The following is a 27,500-nucleotide window of genomic DNA, read 5'->3' on the forward strand; positions in this document are numbered from 1 at the left end:
TTAACAGATCATTAGCGATGCTTTGACAAAGACTTCTTTTGCAAAGGACTCTAAAAATATAATAAAAAGAAAAGTTGCTAGATAATCCCATAAAAATGTTAAATTTCCATCGCTAAAAGCTCTTTAGATGGCGCTTAAACCTGTTTTTTTTTTTTTATTCAAAATCGAAGGAAACTAAACAAAAGGAATGGCTGTTACCCTTTCTACCAAATGCACATTATATATATAATATATATATATATATATATATATATATATATATATATATATATATATATATATATATATATATGCATATGTATATATATATATATACAAATGTATATATATATATATATATATATATATATATATATATATATATATATGTATATATATATATATATATATATATATATATATATATATATATATATATATATATATATATATATATATGTGTAATTTAATATTTTTAGCATAAAAAATCACGTGTACAAGTGACAAAACTATCATGAACAGCAGACTTACAAAATTTGCAATCAAGTGGAATGGTGGAGACTGGTTGATACAGATTCTAATCTAAGTTCAGAACCAGAACCATGGACAACAAAGTCGAAGTCAAGTTAAATCTGTCTTGATAGCCGAATGGATAAGTTTCACTAAAGACATAGCTTCGATTCCTAGCAGGGCCATATACAGTATACAGATACGGGAGACAAACACGGAGAGAGAGAGAGAGAGAGAGAGAGAGAGAGAGAGAGAGAGAGAGAGAGAGAGAGAGAGAGAGAGAGAGAGAGAGAGAGATTTTATAAATACATACAGCAAGAACATGTAAATTTTGTGGGATCTCAGTTCATTTCCTACACAACCATCCAAATATAGTTTTCTAAGTCTCTCTACGAACAATACCTTAGACAACATATTCAAAGCCTCTGAAATGGATTTGCTACCTAAAGTATCCCATCAAATTCATCCCTTTCCGAGTTCAATTCCGAAAGTGTCTTTCTCTCAGTTTTAACTTCATTTTATTATTTAACAAATTTTACCTCACGTTATAGGGTTTCAAAGTTGTAGTCACTTGCAGACCTGCTCTGGGATATAACCATATCGGATTTATTTGAAAGGGAGCATAAAGCTGTAAGCTCCGCACGCTATCTTCTCATTTAAAGATTCCGGTGTTTTATACATTTTTATTATTCTGCAAACTTGTGCCTTTAGTCATTCTTTAGGAGTATAAAGTAGTAGACCATGAACGGAAATGGTACATTACATATTTAGTTTTCAATTATCAATAAAACCACAAAAGGTGATTCATCTCTTTCTTTCTGTCGCTCTCTCAATTAGTCTGGTTCTTTTTAGAGCTGATCAAGTTATGGAACCCTTCGCCATGAAGTCTACATCGTTAAGGAAAGCAAGTATCCCTCTGAACAGCTTTTTAATATTCAAAATTTTGATGTTGCAATATCCGTAACAAAAGGCTGTCATACTGAATTATAAATATGGATGGATTTCAGAGGTCGACACTATTGGAAGGCAGAATAAATAAAATAATGAATGACCCAAAATCTGAGCTTTCTCGGACACTTGATATGTACATAAGAAACGTTCTAATTTCAGAAACACGTTGCGCCCTGATGGTTAGGACTTCTCACACATTCATTCTCCCTGTTCCCTGATATTCTGTGCATCCAACATCACGCAAGAAGGCCTCTGTGTTTGTCTTGTTGGCATATTTTTACAAGAACTTGTCCGATGGAACTGAGCCTTTCATTTTTATTTTGGGGCACTCCCTCCCTCCCTTCCTCCCCCCCTCCGGGTGTTATGCCACCTCCATTCCAACACCTAATTTGCCCGTTTATTTCTTTTTTATTATAAAGAAAATCAGAAAAAAGCAAACTGTGTTTTTTTTAACTAGCTTGAGTTATTGGCAATGTGTCATATCTTTGCTAAAATATGGATGTATAACTCAGTGGAAATTTACCCTCACAGTAATTGACATCATAGACTTTATTCCTATGAATATTTTCTCACAAATGTACAAAAATACGATTTAGATTGAGAAAAGATATCTAATCCAGACACTGGAATGAGCAGTGCACTCACGGCCAAAAGCCAGCAACCGTCCTGAGCCTTACTTTGCGTTAAACACACAGAGGGCAACGTGAAAGCAGACTCCATTGAGGGGCAACTCTCGGAGTGCCTCGATAATCCGGATCCAGAGGAGTAAAGCCAGGCCTCCAGACACCTCCCTCCACCCCGAGGCTGCATTCCAGAACGGAAGTGACCTTTTCACAACTAACGATTTCGATTGGCTGTCTGCCTCTTCCAAGAACTGCTCTTTACTCAAAAACGGAAATCGTGATGTCAAACTAACATTAATTTTCGGTTACCCTTGGTTTGTCACCTGGGGTGTTTTGTCACCCCAATTTTGCCTGAGTGCTCGTAATTCCTAATTGGTAACTCATTTCTTTTCCTCCCTCCCAGTATTTGTTTGAATCAGTGAGGGTGTAGCACATGTGGTTTGGCGCAGTTGTTTCTAAATTGTCCTTTGAGGTAGACGTAGATTAGGCCTTCTTGGGGTGTCCAGTCACCCCACGTGACTAACACAGTGTGTTTTTAATATTCATATATTTTTCTTTTTTTCCCATGGGAAATGAAATTGTGTAGATATGTCCATATTATGTATCAGTAGCCTATTCTTTAATATACCTATGGAATAAAATGCTACTCTTAGTGTATTTTAGTATTTTATTCGTCATTTATCATCATTTATTATTTTTATTCACAAGACTTATTTTGGTCACAAGACTTTTTTCTGTCATCTCTGGGTCTGCTAGAAATGTAACATTTGATAGTTTGTACTCCATCTATCCACTAGTACAATCACCATTTCGTGACCATAAGTTGACTGCTGTGGGGGCCCTCAGAAAGAACTAGCATGGGATTTCCCCAGAATTCTGCAGACAAAGAGTAGACCTCCTGTGGACAGCATGTTTGGATTTGGAGACAACTTTACATTAGTCTCATACATATCAAAAAGTAAGGCAAGAAACAAGAAAAAAATGTGGTACACATTAGCAGTGTGCACTATGATGACAAGATAGACCAAGATACTGGTGATGACAAGAAACCTGAAATTATCACATTCTATAATTCAACCAGAGGAGGAGTAGATGTGGTCCACATGCTGACGGATAAGTATAGCGTTTCCAGAAACAGCCGGCGTTGGCCTCTAACTGTGTTCTTTGCTCCCCTGAACATCTCATGTGTAAATTAATATATCCTGTATCTCACAACCGACACACAAAACTGAAGCGCCGTAAATTCATCAAGGAAGTATGCCTGGTGCTAATGGAGGATAATCTAAAGAGGAGACTCCACAACATTCGGCTGCCAAAAGATCTCAGAACAGGTATTGCAAGGCTGTTGCCCGAAGCTGCAGTTGCAACTACTACAACAAACTCACAGACATTACAAGGCCCGGCAAAAAGGCGTGCATTTTGTGCCAGGTCAAAGGATTCAAAGGTGAAAACAGCATGTTTCCAGCGATCACAGCAAGATGACTGTGAGTTGCACAGATTGCGAGAATGCAGCAACAGGTGGTGAATCAGAGTAAACGGCAATGGCTATATAATGAGCTCACTTATATTTTTCTTGCCATTTCAATTCATGGCAACATTTTGTGTTTACTTTTGATAAGAATCCATCTCTCTGTTATTGAACTGGTGTGTTCCACCTACAATATACAACATAGGTTTATGCAATAATTATATCTTTAGCTCAAGTTTTGCATATTGTAACGGAGACAAACTGGTGTATCCTGTGGTATTTTCAAAATAAATGTGGTGTGAATCTAAGTTTTTGCAATTTTTCCTTAAGATTTATAATTTATTTTATTGTATTATTTTATATTAATAATCAACCAGCTACAAGTGATTCAGACTGTTCAATAGGGATTATAGATATAACCTCTAACCTCTCAGCTATACTTTCTGTACAGCTTATAGCGAAGTAGAATATTGGCAACTATGTCGGGTTCGATTCCGGGCGAGGCGAAGTGATTCTTCACAATCAGTAAACTTCATTTCATTGCCTCTATTAACATAAACAGTGTTAGTGACGTGGCAGTAGGTCAACCATAGCGGGTTGTATCAGGGTACACACACACACACACACACACACACACACACACACACACACACACACACACACACACGAGGCAATGAAGTTTCGAACCTGAAATAGGCTATCTTTGCGCTTTGTCAAGAGGTGTAACAAAAAGTATGGCTGGGAGGTTATTGGTTTTTCATTGTTATAAAGCCCTGAAACATATGAACAAACATACATTATTACATTCACACACACACATACACGAAAAAGTTGGTTAAGAAGACGTGACATAACTTTTTCCTTTTTGAAACAGCTTACATTAGCTAAATCCAATTTCAAAAGTTATCTTAGAAATAAAGAAATAAAGTTCGGCAAGTGCAGAGAGAGAGAGAGAGAGAGAGAGAGAGAGAGAGAGAGAGAGAGAGAGAGAGAGAGAGAGAGAGAGAGAGAGAGTCCCAGATTGGCATCCTCGAATCAACAAGATTCTTGTAAGAAGAAAAATGGCGTCCCACTGTCTCCTCTGCAGTCAGAATTCTTCTCCCCATACTTCTACTTTGTAGGCAGTGAATGGAATTCTAGAGCAACAGCAAACACACCTCCCTCTCTCTCTCTCTCAAAACTGAAAATTCAGAAGAGTTGCACGAGTCATAAAAACTAAAATAATTCTGTATATAAAAGATTTCTGGTATTTTATCTGTTACAGATGTAATGTTTAATAAGGACAGGGTCAACCTTTCTTTGTTTTACTACTTACAGAAATAAAAATAATACGGTTAGTATCAATGATTAACAGAATTAATCGACAATTTTTGGGGGGTTAAACATTTTTATAGCGTTGTAAATGAATGCCTACAAAAGTTTACATTATTCCCTTTCCAAAATTTAACAGTTATCTAAAAAAAAAAATACTCAGAAATACTAAGAAACTTTTAAAATTCATTCATTCCTTTCTGTCATCCTTTCATACCTAATGACTCATCTCTGTAACACGAAATGTCACTCAAGCTGAAGATGAACTTGACTACAAAAGAGATGCCTTTCACTTCTTGTCAGGTGCCACCATCAGCTATATAAGATGGGTGTGTAATCAGAAAAGTTTATTTCGAGGAATTTCTTAATTTGTCTTTTAGCGAAGTATCTATCTTGATACTGAGATGGAAACAGAAAATATTAATGTTGCAATTTATAATCGAATGAGAGTAAAATTAACTTTATGAAGAGACAAGATGGATTTATGAAATGTACTGCTTTGCTTGTTGTTCTGTGCTTAGAAAAAAAAAAGATAAATGGTAGTGTCTCAGTATTTTCAAATTAAAAAATAATTCGTCTTTTTCCGTTTCTCAAATATTCCCATAATTTCTAAAACCTATTCTGTTACACGAAAATGATATTGTATCTTATTTTCAGAAGTACTAATTTCCGTTTATCACATCGCTGACGATGAAAAATAGTTATTTGTTGTTGAAGAGCAAAATGTTGAAAAAAACTTAATTCCTTGAGCCTCTCTCTCTCTCTCTCTCTCTGCCTGTATGTCTTTCCCAATCTGCAAACGCACATGTGCATACACATACATACATACATACAGACTACTTTATATATATATATATATATATATATATATATATATATATATATATATATATATATATATATATATATATATATATATATATATATATATATATATATATATATATATATATATATATATATATATATATATATGTAAAGCTTATGGCCCTTTGGAGGAGGTAACATCAGAGTTCACAATCTGCTGGTTTTCGTTGCAGTGAGATCATGGGGCTGACAACCTATGTCAGCAACGCTGTATGCTTAGGCATCTATTAGAGAATGATGTTGCTGACTGCTTGTTACCGTATGATCAATCTGATATCAGTATCATTCATAAAATTATGTACAAGTATATGTGTTTGTATTGAAATCATAGAAAGTGCTATTGGCTCAACTACATTTTCAATGATCTTTCATTTTAATCTACATTTTTTACCGCCTCCACCACGCATGATGGGCTGAGCACCGTCCCAGCGCCCCCCTGCCCCATGGGCCCCAAGAGGGAAAGTCTGGGATGAGTTGTCGCCCCAGCTCTCCCCCTGCAAGTTAGGCTGTGCATCTACATTGGTGCCCCTCCCAGAAGCCCTCAGAGGAGACCCTTGGATAAGCTAATTGCCCCAGCGCTTCCCCCACATGCTGGGCCGAGCACCTGCCCCAATGCCCGCCCCCTCTCCGGCCCCCTCACAGAATACTGGGACGAGCTGTTGCCCCACATCTCCCCTATAATCTGGGCCGAGCACCTGCCCTAGTGTCCCCCATGGAGCCCCAAGGCGACAACTCTGGGACAAGTTGTTGCCTCAGCTCTTTCCCTGCACTCTGGGCCAAGCAACTGACCCCTCCCAGGAGCCCTGAGAGGTCTGGCCCAAGATGTCTTCCCAGTGCTCCCCTTCCAAGCAGGGCCGAGGACCTTCCCTGTTGCCCTCTTCTGGGAGTCCCTAGAGGAGAAGTCAGGGAGCAGCTGTCATCCCAGCGTTCCCTCTGCATGCTGGGCCGACCATCTGCCCCAGTACCCCTTCCCTCCCCACAAGGAGCTCTCAGAGGAGAACTCTCAGCAGAGCTGTCACCCCCGAGCTCCCCTTATGCGCTGACTGAGACCCTGCACGCTGGGCCGAGCACCTACCCCTATACCTCTTAACCAGGAGCCCCCAGAGGAGAATTCTGGGCTGAGCAGCAGCCCCAGCACTCCCCTGCACACTGAGCCAAGCAACTGGCACCCCTAGGAGTCCCCAGGAAAGAACTCTGGACTAAGCAGTCACCACAGAACTCTGGCCCTCCCGCTGCATGATGAGCCCAGCACTTGCTGTGGTGTCCCCCACTCCCCAGTAGTCCCAAACAGTCACCCCAGCACTACACTATGTGCTAGGCAGAGCACACACCCCAGTGCCCCAAATGAAGCACCTAGAGAACTCTGGGGTGAGTACCCCATCGCCCCCTTCCCATTCTGGGCCGAGCACCTACCTCAGTACCCTCTCCCAGGAGCCCCTTCCAATACCTACCAGAGCTGGTTTGTAGATTTTCATAGGTTTCCAGTATTGTCATATGTTTTTCTTATAAGATTTTTCGATATAGCATTTGGCATATGAAAGAAATGTCCAAAAATTCGAAAGTGAAAAATTTTGTTATTTTGCATTGTTACTTCTCAAATGTAAGTTCACCTTATCATATGTGCATTTATATGACAAGGAGATATTCGTACCTTGATGCTTGTTACCACAAAAAGTGTTGCAAATGACGAAAAGAAATGGATAAAAAGCAGGATTACCATTTAATAATCATTATTATTATTATTATTATTATTATTATTATTATTATTATTATTATTATTATTATTATTATTATTATTATTCAGAAGACGAACCTTATTCATGTGGAACAAACCCACGGGGCCATTAACTTGAAATTCAACCTTGTAAAGAATGTGGTGATCATTATAAAGAAGTAACGGGAAAGAAGAGATAACTTATTAACTTATTAAAAAAGGAAAAAATAAATTAACAAATTAAAAATAAATAGATAATAATGTAAGTAAATGATTTATATGCAAGGAGAACTGTATTAGGGTAGTAATGCATTGCATCTTCGCTTGAACTCTTAAAGTTCCAATTGCACGACATCCTCAGGGAGACTGTTCCACAATCCAACGGTGTGAGGAATAAAGGACCTCTGGAACTGAGAAGTTCGAAAGCGAGACGCATTTACTGCACATTGGTGCTACTGTTCAGTACATCTGGTTACATTCGGCAGGAAAAGGGGGTCAGGGATCAATTGTGAACGTGAGATCTTTGTTAGAATACAACTAACGAAAAAGTAACAAACAAGAGACCATCCGTCGATGGTCCAAGTCATAACTACTAATATTAGGAAACAGAAACCTACCACCAAGGGCCACTATATCTACAAAGATAGAGACCAATCTCTGGCGGAAACAGACATCCACACCGGAGAATAGAGCAGTATTCTGGAAAGGAAGCACAAATGACCTAAAATAGGTTGCATTGATTTTACCACTGTCATAAATATATGAGGTATTTCGAACAATGCCTAACTTTCGTGCGGCATTTGCTGAAACTTTCCATTCGATGTTTCTCACAAGTTAGATGCGAGTCAAAAGTTACAAAAGTTATATACATTCATGTATATAAAAATAAGGCACATTTTACCAGAACAGTATTTGCATGAGAGAGAGAGAGAGAGAGAGAGAGAGAGAGAGAGAGAGAGAGAGGGGGGTGATCCCAGATCTGAACTCACAAAGCACTGGTTCCAAATAGAGATCCTCCCTTGACAAAAATATTCGCTTCGAAGTTTTTCCTTTCACTTCTAAAAAAGGAAAACAGTTCATTCTGAGAGTTGTTCCCCTCCTCCTCCTCCTCCTCCTCCTCCTCCTCCTCCTCCTCCTCCTCCTCCTCCTCCTCAGGGCCTTTCTTTCTCTGCCTGACAACCTCTCCCTCGTCGGACATATACGTTGAGGGAAAGGATGAAAAAATTGCTTTTGTACAAGCGTTGGTTTTTTGCGCATTTTGAAGGCGTACCAAATGCGTATGGACGTCATTTTTTTCCCTTGAAGTTTTTAGCGTCTACATGAATATGCATGGACTTTTTTTTTAATCTCTGTCCCGTTTTTGCGGGACAAGAGTTCGTTTACATGTAAAAGTGAATCGACGAGTTTGTCTAGAATTAAAAACTGGGACATGTGAATGAAACAGAAATGCATCTGTATAAAGACTTACAGAATCACGCACTACGAATTTTGACGTTGCATATATACACGTGTATTTCTAAGAGAACCATGATCATTCCTGAACATTCTTGAATGATACGAGTATGTACCAGCAAGCTCACTGGTAATCAAAGACATTAGAAAAGTCACAAGAAAGTTTCGAACTTGCAGTAAAAATAGAACTTCCGTAGCAGTGCCAGGGAATGGTGCCATGAGTAAAGACTTAGATGTTGATAGCAAATATTGCTAGAAATGGAATATTTCCAAATCCTTTATGATAATTTATTTTATATACGTGTTAGTCTGTGAAGTCATTCATTTTCAGATTCTGTGTACATGATATTAAAAATGTAAAATGACAAAATTATCAAGTGAAAATCCCAGGACATATTCGTAACTTTCAATAGAAACTATTCCTCACCTCTAGTACAGTCAAGGAAGAATGCTGTTTCAAGTCTTCACCGTGCAGTTAATTTGATGTCCATTATACTTTTCAAACTCTGAGACTAGATTTTCATCCCCACAGAGGATATGCAACACTAATCTTCCTCCCTGGGTCATAGAAGATTTCAAAAATTGAACCGTTGAAAAATCTGTCATGCTTTATACAATCGATGGACATAGATAATTGGTCTTTTTTAATACTGAATAAAAAAATTGACATTTCTGTATTAAAATTGAAATAATGAACATTTATTTTCAAGAATCCAAGACTTTAACTAATAATTGCATATTTTATGAAAAATATAAAGTAAGTAAAATTGCATTTACATCAATCAGGAGTAATCGACTGTACGAAACGCTCAAGCATAAAACATGTTTGAAATCATAATTGTTATGAAACCCAACTAAATGCCTTCACTCTTTTGCGGCGCCATTAGACAACCTTTATAAATAAATACCTCGCCATAGGATTTTTCGTCCAGGAAATTCATAAAAACTCTTTCGTTCTCATTTATTTTGCTTCTTCTTAGATTGACTTTAAATCCAATCTCACTTGATGCGAGGTGCATTCTATTACGCAAGCTTTGTGAATCTTGTGAAGTTCTCTGAATAAAACGCCTGCATATTTCAAGTTTGTCGTCTTCTACTCTTACTCATTTTAATATTACACCATAAACTTCAAAATTATCACGTAATTCAAAGTATACAATTATAATCCGCACTCTACACAGCGGTACGGTGTTTTTGTAATTATTGGTAAAATAACAACGAAAATATTTTGTAAATAAAAAAAATAGATCAAAACCTCGCAAGTAGTTACTCCATGAGGTAATAAACGTGAAAAATTCATTAACACAAAAGTACCTTTACTTTTTCATTTTATTTTATTCTGTTAGTTTTTTCCATTTAAAATTCATATATGCATCGCGCATATACTTTATTTTTCAAATATACTTTATATATTTCAAATTAGGGTGAAAAGAGGTATCTTGTTAGCAACAGGAGAACCTTGTATAGATTCTTATTCAGTGGCAGCTGATTTATGAATTTTCTCGAAATGTTGATATATAAAACAAATCAAAATACTGTATACCTACTGTGCTGGATTTAATTTATCAAATAGTCATATACCTTCATGGAAAGCAAGTCCCATGAATGGAAGACTTGCATTTATTTTCAATATTAAATTATGTTCGCTAAGTAAATATAACTAAATACTTACTGGCCAAAAAAATCACTGTTTAGTCTTCAGTGCAGCACTGTGCAACGAAGGCACAAAGGAGAAGCCAATCTACGGAATGAAAGGCAATTAGGCAGATTCCTTCCTCAGCGCCCTGGTTGCCCTTGCAGGGACGTCCCGGAGTTGAAGGAGAGAAAGGCCTGATGTGGGACTCTGGGCCCTGCCTTACCAACTGAGCCGAAAGCCAAAGGCATTCCCCGAGTTTAAATGACTGCCTCAATGGGATGTCCTCACACAATTAGGCTTTGTGTCTTGATGAGAAGTCAGAAATACATCGAGGAAGCTGCGATAACTTATGACTTTCTAAGTTTGATGTTTATCCTAGGCCTACTGATACTAAACACCAAATGGTACAAAGCCTTTAGTTATTACAGTACAATGTGATAGGCGCACCAAGAGAGCAGTGATGCTCATCATGACAGGAAGACTGAGCCGGTGCTTCAAAGATTACAAAAGGAGTTATTCCACAGACTGCTCTGGTAAAACCGAGTATGGCAGAAGAAAATGTTGTGGCATAAGTGGATACAGTCCAGGAACACAAAAGAATAAAAATAATTGAAAGGTTCTGAAAGAAACTTGGTTAAGTTTGGAGAACCTGGACTGACTAAGAATGAACTGGTGTTTGAGAGAATGTTTCCAAAATGAGGCCTGACCTATTAATTCATGGTTTCCAGAACAGAATATTCATAAATATATTCGGTAGAAGGAAACATCAATGAGAAGGGTTTGTTAGATTAAACTCCAATACAGGGGCGATTATGCCAAGCACATATACCAAGCCAGCAGAGGTGGCGAAGATAGTGCACAGAAAGGAGGAGATATCAGACGAGTCAGTATGACTTGGTTCATAATTGGTGAAAGTACCTAAAAAAATGTGAATCCAGCCATAAAACCGAGCAGACGACAACACCCAGCAAAGTATACATCAGATGCTAAAAATGGATAATAAAGTCATTTATAAAAATTGAAATGGAAAGTTATGATGAAAGTCAAATGTTCGGAAGACAAGTAAAAAAAAAAAGAAAATTAACGGTGTTTACGTCGTTTCTTCCAGGAATAAAGCTCACAAGTGAGAAATGGAAATTAATAAGGATTTTAAAGCTGTGAGTCTCTTCCCTCTGATTTCATCTACTACACGCCTGTGCCCACCCACTCTCTCTCTCTCTCTCTCTCTCTCTCTCTCTCTCTCTCTCTCTCTCTCTCTCTCTCTCTCTCCTGAGTTTTTTATTGCAGACACCAGCAGCGGAGACTCAAAATAACTCAAGTTTTAGTTAAGTTGGACCAGACTTGTCTGGCTGGGGGGAATAAAGACGGGAGAGGTAATGTGAGCGTGCACTGTTGAAAAGTATTCAGCTCAAATACTTTTTTCAATTTGTGGAAATAAACTTTGCAAGGTAACCTAATTCACTTTCATCTTTGGCGACAGATGAGTTTTACTCTTTTATGATTCATCAAAAGAGCAACTCACATCTTTTATGCATAATAGATTTTGAACTGGACGCTTGTTTTTGGGACACCATTTATCACCGATTTTGCAAAATCTCTAAATAAGTGTATCTTACTTTCCTCCATAATGCTCATCATCACTGCTATTTCCTGAAATTTCAAAGGTCACCCATGAGCGGCAGATGCAAAGGACAGGTCTCTGCGTATCGTACAATGTCGAGAAACCGAAAATATTCACATATCAGTCAGGGACTAAGGCCCTGTGCACCCACGCTAAGACTAGGGGGAACCAGGCAGTGGCAGGTGAGGACTCTACAGGTAGACCTATCCTTGCTTAAAGGGACATTAAGGAATCTCTCTCTCTCTCTTTCTCTCTCTCTAGTAATGCTTCACTGTTTACTTTCTCTTACATATCTCTTAACTTTTATCCTCGAATATATTAACACCATTTTGTCTAACTGTAGGAAATTCAAACAGTTATCAAATTCATCAGAAATACGTAAAGGCAGTTTTATTTGTCACAAAATGCCAAAAGACAAAAACTTTCAAAGGATTATGATCATATAATCTCATATTATTTCTGGCATTTATCACAGGTCTTGATCCTTTTGTTATCTCGAAATTAACATGCGGTAGCTCATCCTATTTGGCACTCATTAACACACCAGGCTTGGAAACAAGTAATACAGTATTTTATATACGACTAATTAAACTTTCGCCTGCAATTATGCTCTTATTCAAGTTCATAATTGCCTGTTAATGATGTCCATTATGGTGTCAAATGGCTGGTAATAACCTCTGCCAGGTGTCGTACCGTGAGACTCATGGCAGCAATTAATCTCCTGAAGACACAAAAAGGTTCCGTCTGAAACAAAGGCTTGTGTTCAAGCGAACTTGTGACGTCATAGTTGTCAAGACTGACGTCATATCTGTAAGTCAACATTTCACGTTGTTCTCTGAACGTTGGGTACTTTTGGGAAGGTATAATTTCCCTGCTGAAGTTATAAGAAGGAAATGCTTTTCAAAGGAAGACAATTTCCTCTGATGAAGTGAAAAATGTCAAGAAATGAGAGAGAACAATTTCCAGAGACTAAAATTAAGTTAAAAATTTCATTTCTTTGAAGGTGAAAACAGAAGCAGAGATGGGCAGTTTCAACGGCGGAATAACAAATAGAAGAACAAATTGTTACAAGGGATAATCTATTTTAATTGATCTAAATTCAAAACCAATTTTGCTGAAAGCAAAATATTAATCAGTCTTGGGGTACAAGAAGTTTTTTACAGCTAAATCCTCAGTTATATGATGAGGTATATTAGGTTTTGCTTAGTAGCTACAAAAGCAGAGGATTGGCTTATAACAATTAAGAGAGAGAGAGAGAGAGAGAGAGAGAGAGAGAGAGAGAGAGAGAGAGAGAGAGAGAGAGAGAGAGAGAGAGAGAAGAAACATGGGTCTCAACTAATGAGTCACATTCATGGGTCACAATCTGAGTCACGACTTACAATCAAGACCTATGTGTCACGGACTTATGGGTCACAACCTATGGGTCACGACTTACGAGTCACGACCTATGGGTCACAAATTAGGAGCCACGACGTATGGGTCACGGCCCAAAGTAAAGTCATTAGACTATTTAAGTGGGTCGTGTATGGAGACCTATACTGAGTTAGTTAACCCTTTCAAATATTATTTAACAAACAAAACTCGGGTGCCAATTTAAAATAAGGAGGGGAATATTATGAATGTATAATTTGATCTTAACTAAATTAGAAAATAAATTTAATTTGAGTCTTGGATGCAATGTTATCTTACATAAGTTTTTTCATGATTTTTATTACCATAAACAAAAGATTGTATGATCTATGAAATAAATAAATAAAAAAAACAACTCCAAAGTAACGTTTAAAACTGTACAGACGAAACTTCATCTGAAATTTTACTTACCTGAAAATTTTTCAAACCCAAACCAAATCAGGAGCTCACTTACCCCATACACCATGAGCATAAAATTTTCAGATCATTTTTATAAACAATTTTTAATTGAAGTTTAGATTCATGTAAATATTTCGACGTTGAAAAATCTGTTAAAACATATACAAAAATCTTATAATAATAATAATAATAATAATAATAATAATAATAATAATAATAATAATAATAATAATAATAATAATAATTACAGAAACTAAACCCGTATTGCAGAAGCAACACTGATATATTACTCATTTATTTTCACTGACAATTCTTATGCAAAATCCCTCAGCATTCGAAAGAATTTTAAGTCCGCGCGCCCCCTGACCCAGGTGTAGGAGGACATGGGTGTAGGAGGACATAGCTCCTACTATAATTTTGATTAATCTGAAATTAATTCTTTTTGTGGCTGTTGAGGGACAGAAGTGTAGTCATTTTCCTTGTTAGAGTGTAGGTATATCACAGAAAAAGAGGTAGAAAAGATACTGATGTTCTATAAAATATCTAATATTCTATAATATATATTTAGCGTCTTAATGAATATAATGGGCCTCAGAATGAACACACATCTCAAGGAGTGAAGCATTTTTTTTTCAACTATTACGCTGGTGATATTATAGTACAGAAATGATTTAAAACCAAAAAAAAAAAAAGAATAAAAGAATCAAGTGAAAAGAATGAGGTCAATATTTCTCTCTGACATTACATTATTCTTTTCAGAACCAAACAATTTATCATTTGACATCATTCCAACGCTAATAAAAAAAACATTTTTTTGGTCGCGAACTTTTATCATAGCAAGAATTTGGCATATTTACCGAATATAAAATACCTATGTAATCCCACCTTGAAAGGCCAACCGGCTACAGTTCCAGTACAGGAATTATCTGAGCTTTAAGTAGATAATGACCTCCGTAATCGGATTACCTAGCCTCGTCCTCACTCGGATATTAGGCGGAGAAAAGCTTCCCAAGCACTATTGTCTGATCTCTGTGTCACTTCCAAATCATTTTAGTTCACTTCTCTCTAAAAATGAAATGCTGTAAAAATGAAATGCTGAAACAATGTCAGCACCAGGTGTTTAGTAATAATGGTACTCTACACTGTTAATCGTTTCATTTTGAACGTGCTGTTTAATAAATAAAGAATTCTATTAAGAAACCATCTCCCAACTTAATCCTTGTATCTAAGAATTAATTTGGATTAGAGGACCCGGAAACGACCGCTGGAATCTACAAATTATGTTGCACAAAAATTAAATTCAATTTCCTTAATGGCAACAGGAAGTTCTACTCAGGTTGTATAATAAAAAACCTTTCGCAACGATGAGCGTCCTGCATGGAAATAAATAAGTCGTTCTTTTATTTCTTAAATCGAAATTTAATTCACTCTACGTACACGCCTTACTCAATATACATTGCAAAACATGGGCGTCATGACAATAACTGCAGTAAAAAAAAAAAAAAAAAAGTTAAAACCCGTCTCGAGTTGTTTGTAAGAATTCAATGTTTTGTTTTTCATCGGCCTATTTCAGATTTGGAGCAGAAGGAAGAGTTTTGGAACTGGAAAATAAGGAAAGGAACTTACTAATTAAATGAGGAGTCCCGAGCAACAAGGATCGCTTGCCTCAAAAAAAGGTTAAAAAAGTTTTCCAGAAAATGCGTTAAAATTTTCCAGGGTTTGAAAATGCCATAACTCCGTTATTTCCGGGGTACTGAGTTCATTTTTTAACGATGATCCTTTGGAGCTGATGATTACGTTCCCATTTTTTTGTTCATTAGAATAAATAAAAAAAATTATTTGGGGTTAATTTCAAAAGTGGATGAGTAACGGATTTTTTAAATTCTTGAATGAATTTTTAAAGACGATTCTGCATCTTCATGCTACACACAAAACTATATTGTGAGACTCGATAATGGCATTATAATAAAAAAAAAGGATGAAAATGAAACTATTTAAGGGATACCTGCGAAAAGGAATCTATTCTAGACGGTAGAGAGCTCTCTTGCAATGCCTATAAGAAAATGGTGTTGCATAGGTTTCGCAATTCATAGATATTAATTCAATAAACACTAACACGATGATGACAATTTCTAGTGCAAATCAAGAAAAATATTAAATTTTGATCGAACTTATCATTAAAAAATTGGTAATAATAAAAGGAAACCAACACATCCAATAAAATACAATTAACAAAACTATAACAGGACGAATAACTAAAAGAATAAACTTCAATAAATGGGAGGAAAACAAACGACTGTTAAACATCAACAGTACCAAGTAATAACCTAATCATAAAAAAATAATAACTTTCAAAAATGCTTCTCATCAAAAAATAAAATATTGTACATTAACCCTCATCTAAACCGAGACGGCCAGAACCCTGAACATGAAAAAAAGAATAATATTAATATTATTAATAAGGGTCATTGTGTCACTACCCTTTGTTTTTGCTCTCTTTCTTTCTCTCTTTAAGACATTTGGCGTAATAATATGAGTCGTTTCCGTATTGTTTATCAAAGCGAGGGTCGACAACAGAGGAGAGAGGAACGAACTAGGAATGGCACATGTTGACCTCTGCATACTCCGTGCGGTCGTTACCAGGGTCTTGTCCTTGGATTCATCGTGTGCCGTTTTCCTTGACCCTCTCGCCCATTACTGGTGGTGACTGGTGAGGCCTTCCGGCTATTTCTTGGAAATGAGAATGGGAATATGGTAAAAGTGAATGCAGATAATTATTTCACTTTCTTCTTTTTAAGCAGTTTCTTTGGGGTATAGTGGAGGAAGTTCGTACTGGAGAGACTGGAGGCTGGATGGGATGACCCACGGCGACCTTTAACGTTTGTTTCAAACAACGTACCCCTCATGGACGACCTGGTTGCAAAGGTCAAGGTCGTCTTTCCTGTAAACCCCCAAAGAAATTCGCTGCAGCTGGTTGTTTTGGGCATTTCTTCAGGCAGGCTGCAATCTCATCAGAGGCCCGCCCACCATACGTTTCGTCCCACAAAAACCTGCTCCCTTCTTGTACATCGTTATTAATGATGAGGTCATTTCAAACCCTAAGTTTTCTTTTATAGTTTGCAACACCAACACTAAGTTTCGGTCAATGAAGTGTTTGTTGCGGATCCTGTGAAATGGACTTTACCTCTTATGGGTCATCCTGTTCGCCCACCTCTGCTACCCAAATTTGGGCGGTCTTTCTCTTTGCTTTATATTCCTCCTTCTTTCTCTCTTTCTTCAAATCTTCTGGGAAATCAGTCTGCTGAGAAAGACAGGTACAGGCAACGGTAATAAATAAAGCAGTATGAGGGAATAGAAAATAAAACCGATACACCAATTCAGGAGAGAAATGTCAGCAGAAATCAGGGATGAATTTGCTCCCCGCTGAAACAGCTAGAGATCAAAAGACTCCACGGCTGCGTCAGGAGGCAAACTATTCCACATTTTAGTTGTAGCCAAGATAAGACTCCCAGCAAACTGCAGGTGCTTTAGTTCAGCAATAACATCCTCCACTCCTTCAGCAGGAATCTGGTCAGCCATTTTCTCAGAGTCAGAGCACGTGCCCTTCTGAGGGTCCTTCACGTCAATGTAAAATGTTAGACACAAAGTATCAGTGGTACCTCCACCCTCTTGGGGCTCGCAGTGACAGGCAAAAGCCCCTTGCGTTCATAAACGCTGCACTTTTATCCCGATTACTTCGTTGGCAGACGCTCATTTTCCTCTCTTATCAAAAGTAAGAGCGCCTGCCAAGAATACTTTTTTTTTAATTTAAATGCAGTTTTTTCACTCTCGTTTCCCAATTCCTGTGTTACCCACCTAGAACTTTTGCTGCCAAAGTTTTCAAATACGACCTGATATTTCTACCCGACAGCTCTGTTCAAGATAATGTTCTCAAGAAGGATTCCTCTTGTTTGGGTTCGATGAGTCTACTTGTCTGCTTGCATCTCCCACAGGAGTACTGTACAGTACATGGACAAACGATTTGCTTTCCATATTCAGTATGAGTAAATTTACACGGAAGAAAACCTCATGATTGGGTTGTATTAATACTGGTTTTCAGACTGGGTGAATTTTATGTATGTGTGGTTAGGAGGCTTCCATGACAAAGGTTGCGCTTCGGAACTTTTGTTCCACCATCTTGGTCCTGTCACGTTCTCTTAAAATTCTATTGACGAAATTGTTCAGGTTATTCAAGGTCAAAGTCTAAGGAAGAATAAAAGGAAGAATATAAATATTATTCTCCATAAGTTCTCTCTCTCTCTCTCTCTCTCTCTCTCTCTCTCTCTCTCTCTCTCTCTCTCTCTCACACACACACACAAGCACACCTGTTCCACCTGCATTCCTCTGGCTGAGGCTCTCTTGAGGGGCATTGGGACACAGTCGAAAAAATCGAGGTCTCTCTTCTGTGGCCCTCAGGTTAAACATTGTGAGAGAAGGCGAATATGTCCTCGTTGCAGAAAGCTTTCAGTGGCTTTATTGGAGTTTTACTCCAGTAACGGACTATGTTGCGGTTTAATACTCAAATGTTCACACAGTGTGACCATTCCAGATATCGATCAGTTATCTCAGCAAGCGACAATACTTATTAAAAATGTTTATATTAATCTAACCTTTCCTTAGTTTCGCAAGCCCTGCAGGCGACACCATTATTGCATAAAAATAAAATAAGACGATTATCAGAGAACCTATTTGAACCAAGGAATAAATGCCCAGTTATGCAATAAAAACAAACTGTGAAAATATCAGGTTATGAAACAAAACTAGCAATTCGTTAACCGTCATCAACAAGAAAGTAAAGTACAGAATAACAGCTAACAATGCTCAATTGCTACGCAAGACCTTATTTCTTGCATGGCCACCACATATCACTGCCTGCAAAATGAATTAGTCACACACACACCGGGTGCCAAGAGTAGAAAAAGCTGTGCCGGGCTAACACCACCTGCCTGCAAAATGAATTAGTCACACACACACCGGGTGCCAAGAGTAGAACAAGCTGTGCCGAGCTAACACCACCTGTGCAGATCTTCAATGCTTGAATTTGTCCTCTATGAGCCCCGTATTGGCCCTTTGTTCTCAACACACCAATATAAATCCGACATTAACAAGTCTTGTAACAAACTGAGGATCAAAAGACCTAGGGACTATATGTGATGATTTAATGATGATTTTATACACACTGGATGGTTTAGTGCTAGAGAGGTGAAACTTTAAGACAAAATACACCAATTTGCAGGGTTTAAATGAACATCAAAAATTTAAAAAATTTACGAGCATAATATGACAGTTAAACAATCCTCCCACGGAGAATTCCAGCAATCTGTAGACACAAAACGAGATGAGAGGACTCAATCAGAGAAAGGAGACGACGTTCATTAGGCGACAAAAGGAGAACAGAAACACCTTTGCGAACTGAATTTGATTTATGAAATTGAGGCTGTCAAGCCCAGCACTGGGGCACTTTCAGCCTTTCAGCGATCAAGACTGTAAAATAGGGAGTTGGAGTGGTTGGAGAGCGAGAGCGAGACAGAGAGATCTAGAAAATAAAGGAGATGAAGTGCAAAGGATCTAAAGGTGGAAATGGAGGAAAACCCCTCAGTTGCTCTAAGAATTAATAGTTTGAGATGTTGGACAGCAAGACTGAAGAAAGGAAGCGAGAACTGAGGTAAGTAAAAGGCTGAAAAATGGGTGCAGATAGGAGCTGAAGAGACGCTGCAAACACCTTTCTTTAACGCCTATAGTACACCACGGGAGGTGCACTGACTGCACTAGACCCCTAGGGGCTACACCTTGGTGAAAGGAAAATACTGAAGTCTTGTGGGAATAAACAGCATAGTCATGATATGTAACAGGTTTCTTTGTGGGGAGAAAAAGATACAGAAAATCTCGAAGGATTAATCTTGCTATGGCTGGAAAGTTACTACTTCCACTAGCAAGTGGTCCTCATTAATAGCTGTCTATTCGCTAACTTGACCGAGTCTGCTGACCCGCTTTTGTTTAATTTCAGTGCCACACTCACCCCAATTCAAGATCAGAAAATATTTGTGTTAAATGGCTGCCAACAGACCATTTGACCAAAAACCTGATATGTTAGCCACATTACGTTAAATCCGTCTCACGGATTCTGAATATTACTTACAGTTTATATAATATATATATATATATATATATATATATATATATATATATATATATATATATATATATATATATATATATATATATATATATATATATATATATATTGAAGATTAAAGCCATGTCTGTATTAATTACGTTGCGAATATCCTCCTCTATTTTTCTGCGGGACTCCCGGCGTTCATTAATTTCTGCCAAAAGGGAAAATCTTAAACTCCAGAAATAGCAGCGAGTTCATTCCATTTCTTTGTAACTCTGACGGGACTGTTTCATCTGTCATTTAGACTCCTTGATTTTCCTTTTTTATTTCCTTTTTTTAAGTAATGGGACCAAAGTTTAAAATGGGTTGGTTTCTATTACAACTCGCAGAGGAAAAAGCAATGGTAATCTAAGACGCGGCCTCTGATTAGATGGTAGGCCAGGTTTGCCAACCTTGTTTAGCGTCTCTCTCTCTCTCTCTCTCTCTCTCTCTCTCTCTCTCTCTCTCTCTCTCTCTCTCTCTCTCTCTCTCTCATGCTCACAGACATTCACGTTACCATCTGAAAGCAAGGTGCTGTAAGTAAAGACGTAATTTTTATCTTTCATCAGGTTTATAGTCATATGTTGAATAGTTCTAAATGTAGAAGAAACAGATTGTTTAATTTCTTTAACTATTCATTACATTATGGGTTAGACATAAAAAATAAGTCATATTACTCCTATTTATGATAAATAAGTTCCCCATCTATAACACCTGAAATTAGTCAGAAAAACCGCAAAACATAAAAGTGAATACATTGGCTAAAATTAAATGACAGTCCACAGAATTGCAGAGGGTCACTTTTAGGGCTGAAAACCCATCCCCAGCCGAGATGTCACAGTTGAGAAACTACCAAGATTTTAGTTCTCATATGATCTCCTGCCCCTTCCCTATATATATACTACATATATATATATATATATATATATATATATATATATATATATATATATATATATATATATATATATATATATATATATATATATATATATATATATATATATATATATATATATATATATATATATATATATATATATATATAAATATATATATATATATATATATATATATATATATATATATATATATATATATATATATATATATATATATATATATATATATATATATATATATATATGCCACAAGTGTTAATGAGCAAGCTGGTCACAGCTAAGAGAGAGAATGTCTGGTTAGGTTGAGAAAAAAGTTAAGTATACCTTAGTTTTACCAGACCACTGAGCTGGTTAACAGCTCTCCTAGTGCTGGCCCGAAGGATTAGACTTATTTTACGTGGCTAAGAACCAACTGGTTACTTAGCAACGGGACCTACAGCTTATTGTGGAATCCAAACCGCATCACAGCGAGAAATTAATTTCTATCACCAGAAATAAATTCCTCTAATTCTTCATTAGCCGGCCAGAGACTCGAACTCGGGCCTAGCGAGTGCTAGCCCATAACTCTACCGACACTCCCAACGAGGAACTGGTTAGGCTGAGAGATGTCGGGCAAGTGAGGTGGAGCGGTTGTCATTTAGTGAAAATCTAAAGAATTGTTAGTCAAAGAGTGTGTGGAGGAAATGAACGTGGCAGGAAAGAAAGTGTGAGGACTGTGAGTGACAAGAACGAAAGAGAAGCTTTCTATTGGAGTTTGAAAAAGTGAGTAACTTAATTTAAGGTAGAGGAAAGGGTTCGTCGTTCTGGGTAATCTGAATGTAAAGGTTAATGACAGAGGAGATAGCATGCTTAACAGATATTGAGTATCTGGTATAACTGAAAATGAAGAAAGTCTTATAAAACATGTTCTGAAAACGTTTGATGAGGGGAATATGTGGTTTCAAAAGAGACTAACGTGTACTTCAGGTAGATAAGGGAAATAAAGATTTTGTTACATTATGTGATAGGAAGGAAAAGAATTTTGATACTCTATGTGACAGTGTGAATCAGATGAAAAACAGGTTGATGGTTGTAAAGGAGAGAAGGTGAGTGACTGGAAGGTCTATCTGGCCAATGCCTGGTTGAAGTGGATGTTTGAAAGTGAAAGGAGTGATAATCTAGAAAAGAAAATGTATAAAAAAAGTTTTAGTTGGGAAAAAAAGCACAAGAAAAGTTTTTTAATGTAATCAGGAAAAATGAGTTTGGTGAAAAAGAATGAGAATGACATACAAACACATGCATGAAAAGCAGGCTAGTTTAATTACAGATACTCTAGTACTGGACTTGTACGGATCATTTTTAAAAAGTCAACGACGGGGTCAAAAGTCACCAAGGGTGATTTTAGACATTTTGGAAGGATGAAAAAAAAAAAAACGTGAATATTCGTCAAAAATAAATTGAGAGGAAATGTACAGTACTGTGGTTATGTAAACAGTTCATTGATTATCAAAATACGGATTTATCACGAAAGCAGATGTAACAATATTCTGATTAAGAAAAAAAAACTATGAGACGAATATTAAAACTGTATTCTTCTACAATCTTCTAATTCACGAATTCGGAAAGTAAATATGTAGCTTGGAAAATTGCCAGGAAAACTTTCTATTGCCTTGCATGCTCTAGGTTTCATGTTAAGAGGTTCATTTCTACAGTTGTCGATTTAGAAATTAACAAAAATCCGGCAGATAAAATATCAATGGGCTTTCAGTTAGAGAAATCGTGTATTGTTCATGTTTACAAAGACCTCATTTTTTATTTTTAATCGGTTTTAAAGACTCAACCTATCTGTTCCCACGACTTGAATACCAATACCAAACTCGTGCCCTAATAGGGAAAGATGGGCCACAGCCAGATTGGGCATGAACGCCAGCTTATCTGGACTCGCCTCTTCAACGGGAAAGTTTGTGAACATATCTTCCGAGGGAGGTCATCGCCGTCTTCAACTGCTTTTCAACGAAGGCTTAGAAACTGGCAGCTGATGGCAGCCATTCTTTAATAAAATTTTATACTGCAAAGCCAAAAATTCATTTTATTTTATTGTGTGAAATTTAATATAAAAATAGCAAAATTACGATGTAGGAATTGTAGCTGAGTTTTCAAAATTTTAATGTGAGTTTTTCTTTTTTCTGGAATTCCACAAAGATACGAAAATTTCTTCGACATGTGACTCGTAGTGTGATAATTGGATTGATAGAAAAACAGACTGACTGAGAGATGGATACACAAATAGACAGACAAGACATTTCAATTTGCTACTCTTTCCTCACCTCCTTAAAGACAAAAATGAACCTCTTTTGCCGGAGGAGACGAATTATCGGACCAAATCATTCCGAAGTTACCCATCATAACAATGGAGTGAAAAAGCGAAACTCTCCAGTAATACGAGAACAGCACCTGACTCCTCTCTCAGCTATCACCAGTCGTCCCAATCTCTCCATTACGCAATCGTGAATAAATTTTCTTTTTGGAACCTCCAAAATATATATAAATTGTGTGCAGGAACACAGATTTGCTACTCGGTTTTGCCATTATGTAAAACCTCAGGGTTTCAAGTTGCTACACTTCCATTTTTTTTTCTTTTGGACAGAGAGAGAGAGAGAGAGAGAGAGAGAGAGAGAGAGAGAGAGAGAGAGAGAGAGAGAGAGAGAGAGAGAGAATGTAATATTAAGAATAAAAAATCCATCATAACGCTTAATTCACCTGGTGCATATTTTTGCATTATAATTCCTTTCAGAAATCTCCAAATTTATCTTTCGTTCGCTCTCTTATAAGAAATCGCAATTACAGTATTTTGTGCTTTCTGCCACCTGCCTACCATCCTCCCACGCCTTCACACACGGCCCTCTAACCCCCTTCCAAAAATCTGGCAGCCCAATTTGGCTTCTCGATTTCGTTAAAGCAAAGGTGGTATATTGATAATTTGATTAATTTCCTAACCCGAGTTACCAGTCCTATTACTGTCAAAAGAAGGTTTATATTTATGTTAATTACGCTGTATACCTGTACCAAATATTTATAGGCAAATTAAAGCTTAATATCGTTTTACTTGGCATGGCAAATTTTCAGGCAGTAAAACCTCACTAGGAATATATGCTATCGAATACCACAAAAAAAAAAAAAAAAAAAAAAAATCCACCTGAATCCCTTTGCTAAGCTCTGAAGCTCATGTTTACGTCATTAAAGTTGTTTTTACGGCTGAGCTTAAAAATTGCTCAAAATTGTTTCAAGTTGTGGCTCAATTTGGTGGATTGATGCTGATGAAAAATGCGTTTACCTCACGTAAATAGATTTACCGTAATCTTTAAACTGTCGTAATTCAAATGTACAAGTGGGCTTTGATGTTGATGAAAAATATATAACTTTTTTGAAAAAATTTTTTTATCGTTATTTAAAAACTTAATAGTGATTCTTAATGTAGAAGTGGACTTCAATTTTAAAACTTTGCTCATTTCGAAATGAAAGCATTTAAACTCTTATTTTCAAGAGCCCCCCATGCCATCTGCAGTTCCGTTTTCTAAAATGAAAGGCGAAGCACATTTTAGTTTAAAGATATTTCGCTAACCTGACACTTCAACAAAAGAAAGCGACGTAGTCCCGACATTTCGACGCTTTCAAATTTCGTATTTCGGCGAACTGAAGTTTCGTCGAGTATTTTCATCGAAATGACATGAACTCGATAAGACATTGCCGAAAATACGTTTTATTAACGGCTACGTGGTCAAATGGAGGTTTGTTCACATATTCTTAAAAATGTTTCGTTTCTAAAACTCATTCTTTCCAGGGAAAGGAAAGGAGAAATTAAAATGCAGTAAAACCTTTAAACGGCAATGTGTCTCGACCTTAATAATATTTTAGAAAACGGAACGGCAATTGGCGCTGGATACTCTGGACAACAAAGAAAATAGTAAATAAAGCGCGTTCATTTCGAACAGAGCAAAGCTTTAGAATTGAAGCCCACATCTACATTTTGATGTGCGCTGAAATACAAATAGAATTCTAACTCTACTCAATTAATATAAATTAGGTAAAACGTGTTTTGTGCTTTTCTGACGCCTTGCATCTCTCATTACCAACGATAACGAAACATATGGCATAGAAGAGCGTCAGTTACAATCATCTGCCAGAATGCCTGAGAAAGTCAGAATTGGCCGGTTGGTTGAGAAAGTAAGAAGAAAGTAACACAAACGAAAAACTATTACTAGTTTTATTATTCAGGCGATGATCTTTATTCATATGGAACGAGACAGCAGTGACCACTGACTTGAAATTAAAGCTTTCAAAGAATATGATTTTCTTTTGAAAGAAATAAAAGATATGAAATACAAAAAGGACAGATCAGTTCTTAGAAAAGAAAAATAAATGAAAATATTAACAAGCAAACAGATCAAATTGTAAGTAAATTTTCAAGTATCAGGAGAATTACCTTATGGCAGTAAGGTATTGTATCTTCGCTTGAACTTTTGAGGTTCCAGTTGCAAAACATCCTCCGAAGGGAGACTTTAACAGTCCAGTGGTGTGAGGAATAGAGGGCCTCCGTAACTGAGAACTTCGACAGCGAGGCGCATTTACTACATATTAGCGCTGCTGTTCAGCAAATCTGGTCGCTCTCGGCAAGAAAGGAGGATCAAGGATCAAATGTAAAGGTGAAAAATCTCTGTTGAAATACAACTTATGGAAAAGTGACAAACAAGAGACCAAGTCGTAACTGCTAATGTTAGGAAACAGAAACCTACCACCAAGAAACCACTCTATCTAAAAGAGATATATCTCTGGCAGAAGCAGATATCCACCGGAGAAGAGTATTCTAATAAAGGAAATATAAATGACCTAAAACAGGTTGCACTTATTTTATCACTTATAAACATATGAAGCCTCACAAACAATACCTAACTTCCGTGCGGCATTTCCTAACACTTTCATCAGGTGTTTTTCAAAAGCAAGATGCGAGTCAAAAGTTACACCATGTATAGTTAAAGCTTCAGATTCATTCAGCAGAGTCCCATCTACCGCACTAGAAATCTTAAAAAAAAAATAAAGAGCAACAACCACCAAGATCTTCTTCATCCCAGCTATCAGTGTTATCAAGAATTTTCTTTACACCCCTAGAACGAAATGCAAATTTAGACAAGTATGTATCATCGATATTGTAAACTGTAAGGAAACAGCTCAGAATTTTACAAAGTGGATAGGTTTAAGCTTAGCTTTCATGAAAATATTACTTTCAGTAGAAAAATACCATATTTCAAGAAATAGAAACAAGCTAAGACGTGAATGTGGCCGTTGCAACAAACATCTATTCAACGTAAAGGGGATAATTTGTTTTAATATATGCTTGCTTACATTCTTTGATAGCTTTGTTAAAATAGTTAAGGACTCAATTAGCAAGAGATGTTTTTCTCAGGGGAGGGCGGGACTGAAGAAAAAACATTATGGAACTCCAGGATGCTGTTAACTATTCACAGTCCGAGAAATACATCAGATATAGGCCAAATACATCAGATGTAGACCAAATACAAGAAAATGTTGAAACTTACAAAAGGTTTCCATGAAATTAAGAAGCCACAACAGGAGCACCGTCGCGTCCTCGAGGTTTCCAACTTATATTCAACATCTGTGTTATCATTTAGCTTCTACAAGTGTACTTGATATATTCTGATGTATGAATTTACCAGTTCTGACGGTGTCCAAATATTCCCTTCATCCCTCTTGGTCAATACCACTTCAGCACAATCACTTATTTAGCAATGATACAGATCAAGCTTTGCAGAACCTTAGTAGCACCAAGGAAGGCTTCCAACTTTTTAATCTTGTATATATTTCATAAAATATATTCTTTGGGATGAGACCGTCACCCACTCTTCTACGACAGCCTAAAGGTTAAAGTTTTGTTCTCGCTTCTTCTGGGACAAGGAACGAAGAGAAATTGGTCCGGAAACCACAGGAATTGGGAGGAGGAGGAATGATCAGACTCGATCCCCACGATGAAAAGGCCAAACAACTGCAGAGAACAGAGCCTTCCTACATCTCCCGGGTGACGCTTCAAAAGGCTAACTATTACTCAATTACCCTTTTGGCGGCTGGGAGATTTAGATTACGTTACTCTCGGCTCTCCTCCAGGTCTAATGGATCCCTCTCTCGACGGAAGGAAATGCATAAAGGAGGACGCTGTCGTTTTTTACACTGATTAATGAAAGATAGCTTTCATCTCGTGAAGAAAAAGGCGTTTTCCTAGTTCAATACAGAAAATAAGCCAATGTAGTGCTCGAAAGAATTCACCTTTGTTCTTTCTACCTGGCAGACACCGATTTATACTCCGAGAGGTGACAAATATGTTGACGTGGAATCGCTCTACACAATAGCTATTATTACAATGTTTAAATTGGTATAATGGACTACTTAATATTTACTAACCTTTTTCCGTT

Source organism: Macrobrachium rosenbergii, chromosome 45, assembly GCF_040412425.1.
Source record: "Macrobrachium rosenbergii isolate ZJJX-2024 chromosome 45, ASM4041242v1, whole genome shotgun sequence".
Taxonomy (NCBI): Eukaryota; Metazoa; Arthropoda; class Malacostraca; order Decapoda; family Palaemonidae; genus Macrobrachium; species Macrobrachium rosenbergii.